The sequence below is a fragment of the Fukomys damarensis genome, unplaced genomic scaffold (assembly GCF_012274545.1).
Source record: "Fukomys damarensis isolate Sample0158 unplaced genomic scaffold, DMR_v1.0_HiC HiC_scaffold_22, whole genome shotgun sequence".
NCBI classification, from domain to species: Eukaryota; Metazoa; Chordata; class Mammalia; order Rodentia; family Bathyergidae; genus Fukomys; species Fukomys damarensis.
In genome coordinates, this window is record NW_022900934.1 from 1,495,320 (window position 1) to 1,498,880 (window position 3,561).

Here is a 3,561-nt window from a genome sequence, read left to right on the forward strand (position 1 = left end):
GGAGGGAGGGAAGGAGGGAGGGAAGGAAGCAATGAAAGAAGGAAAGGAAGAAAGGAGGGAGGGAGGAGAGAGGGAGGGTTGCGCCATCCTTGGCATCCTGTGAATCCGTACGTGTGGTGAACCGCAGGGAGTCAGGCACACACGTGCCCATGCCAACTCCCGAAGCTGCTCACGTGAGACCTAGTTCCTGGAGAAGCAGAGAGCAGTCCACAGGCCTCTGAGTGTGGCCCCCGCCCCTCCCAGGGAGTCTGCAATGAGCCAAAATAACCAAGATGCACTGTGCAGGGAGCTACACACAGCATGTCGTGCCGCTGAGGGCATCCACACAGGGAAGGCTCTTGGGCACTGGGAGCCAGGTCCCCTGTGCTGCAGCCCTGAGCCTTAGGCTCTCAGCCCTCCGGGCTCGGCAGGTGACAGAGACAGGGCCTGCACCTGACGTGTTCCCAGGGATCCTGACACCATGGTGGAGGTCCTTGTCCCCGTGGGGCTCCCGATTTCCGCACAGACTACAGGTGGCACCTCCTGGGAGCCCTAATGGTGACAGTCACGGTGCCTCCGCCTGGCTGTTCCCTCCCTCCAATCAGCTTCGGGTGGCTCTGGACAGGCTTTACTCTCCAGCAGGCCAGTCCCCCAGGATCAACTGGCCCCCACTGAGGGAGCTGCAGATGGCTTGGGGCCATGTCCCTGCTCATCCCCAGCTACCACCTCAGGGTGGCAGAGATCTGGCAGCTGTGGGGGAGGTGCTGAGCTGATGACTCCACAAGGTGCCCCCCAAACAGGACTCACGTCCAGGAAAAGGCAGGTCATGCTGAGGCCCAGGCCCCGGAGGTGTCAGTGGGGGGCACAGACCACCCTGTGGCCTGAACAGGGGCGGCTGCCCAAGGAGCCGACTCAGGCCTCAAGCCTCACCCACCAAGGTCGCTGCTTCTGTACCCCTTCCTTCTTCATGTGAAATAAGAGGGCATTTGCAGGTAAGCACGCTTTGGTTTGCCTGGATTTAACTTAACATCAATAAATGAGCATGTGGGGCCCGTCCATCCCTGGACACCCTCGGGTGCTGGTGTGTGCCCGGGGTGAAGAGGTTTGGTTTCACGCTTGCCAGGGGGCTCAGAGCTCTGGCTGGACTCTGAGGACCCAGGGGCCAGGGACGTGCCCCATCGGGCCACCAGGGGGCGCACACCACCCGCCACTCGGCCAGCCCCCAAAACAGGGCTCTCACCGGGCGGGGGCAGCAGTGACCCAGGACTGTGGGCTCTGAACTCGAGGGAGCCCTTCCCCCCTACCCGCCATCCTACCCAGTGTGCCCTTGCCCCTCACTTCAGCACTGCCATGGTCCCTCACGAGCCCAGAGGGCAGAAGACACTGGCCCACCCCAAGGAAGGCCCGCTCCAGAAGGTGGGCACCGGCCAGGAGCCCAAAAGAGCCCCTGGGATACGCCAGGTGCTGCCGTGCCCAGAGCCATCAGCCCCGCTGTGCCAAGATCGCCATTGTTGACCTGGGGCAGGGGCAGCCGTCTGCTCTCATTAGGGGAGGGGAGGGTGCGGGCCAGGACCCAGAGCCTCTGGCCTATCACTCTCTCCCTCCTCTGCCAAGTGGCCTGGCCCTGCCAGGGGTGTTAGGGAAGGTGGTAGGTGGGTGCTTCACTGAGGCCCTCCTGGCCTCCACTGGGACAGCCAACTGCCAACTGCCGGTCCTGGGCCGGGCAGGACAGCGGGGAGGGGCCTGTGTCTGCACCCCTCCCTCCAGAGGCCCTCGTCCCTCTGTCCTCCACAGGGTCACCCAGCATCCCGCTGCCATCCCAGGGTCAGCAGCAGGGAGACACCAGGGCCTGTCCATGTCCCCATCTGCTCAGGAAGATGGAGGGGCCCTCACGAGGCGGAGCAGTCAGGGCAGCGAGAGGACACTGGGCCGGGGCAGGCCCCCCCTGCCCCAGAGCTGCAGCTTCCTGGGCCTGTACACCCCCACCCCAACAGGGGGGTGTTGACCTCGCCACTACCTGGCACCCCCGGAGCTGAGGGGCTGCTTGCCAGCACCTGCTTGTCTGGGACTCCATACCCCCCAAGAGTCCCTGGAAAGAGTCCCTGCAACTTCCTAGGACAGCTTGAGGGCCAGGAGTGGCCCTAACCTCCACCTGCTGGACACCAGGGTGGATTCGGCTTCCTGCGAGACTGTGTTGCCTGGTGCTCCACGCTGGACACTTGGAGCGATGTGTTCCGGGAAGTTCCTGGCTATATTTAGCCTGGTGATTCTCATGCCAGCCCTTCCCAGAGGAAGGAAATGGCCCTGAGCCCCCGGCACTCCTTCTGCAGCCAGGGCCTTCACCACATAGACCTGCTGGGCCTCTGCTTCCCTCCCGAGCCGCTGATGCGAGCACACCCATCCCAACAGCACTGCCCTGGACATCCTCACAGGAGCAGGGTCTGGAGGGACGGGCACTGGTCCACACACAGCCAGCAGCGCAGAGCCCTGGAGGACGCCCTCAGCCTGCTTTCCACAGCCTGCAGCACCTGCCATTGCACTTTGCATCCAGAGTCTCCCCAAAAGATCTGGGAGGCCCGGTCACAGGCTAAGGAATTCTGGGAAGATGACTGGATCTCGAGGACTCTGACTTCATCGATAGATCGATCATAACCGAAGGGCTCATAATTTTTTCGATTAGTGGGAAGCGAGGGAAATTTAGGAAGTGGGGTCTGGCCAAATGGAGCGAGCACTTGAGCCTGGGGGCCGTGTCTCATGCCCGGCCTATCCTCCCGCCAAGCACCATGAGCAGGAGCCAGAATGACCCTGCCTCACTAGGCTGTCCCTCGGAGGTACAGAGAGACCCCAGCAACAGAAACTGGTAACACTGAGGTCCCTGCCGCAGATCCCTTGGCAAAGGCAAGGGAACCCCAGATGGAGAGCAGATGCAGGGGCAGCTCCAGGGCTGGGCTGGGGCCTGGTCAAGTCTGTGGAAGGCCAGCTGTGGCCTGCAGACCGTGGGCTTTGGAGTACCACAGCAGGCCAGGCCACCTCACTCAGCTGCTGCCCTGGGCCTGGGCCGGGCCACCCTCATCCTGCCGACTCCTCCGAGAGTGCCCAGGTCCACACTCACTGCCTCTCCTGCTGCTGTGGACCCGTAGGTCTCTCCAGGCCCCTGCCCAGGCCCTGCCGTGGGGCAGAGTGGGCCCTATGTGGTAGGGCAAGGCCCCCATCTGGCCCGGACCCTCAGTCTCTGCAGGCAGACAGGGGGTGGGGCCTCGGTCTGCCCAGCCTGCTGCGGCTCAGGACCAGGCTGGCCTTGAGAGGGATCCTGAGACTGGCAAGGCAGCACGGGGGAAGGTGAGCGCCACAGTATGCAGGTGCTCCTGTCCCCTTCCTGACATCCACACTGTGGGACTCAGCCCTGCCCTCCTGTCCCTCCAGCCTCCCCCACAGGACCCTGTCACTTCTTTGCCCCCTTCCTTCAAACACAGCAGACTCTTTCCCACCGCAGGACTTTTGTACATGCTGCCAGCCCATCCCTGGCCTCTTCGTGTCCTTCTTGTTCATTCTCAGTGCCAATGTCATCTCCTGGGACCCCCC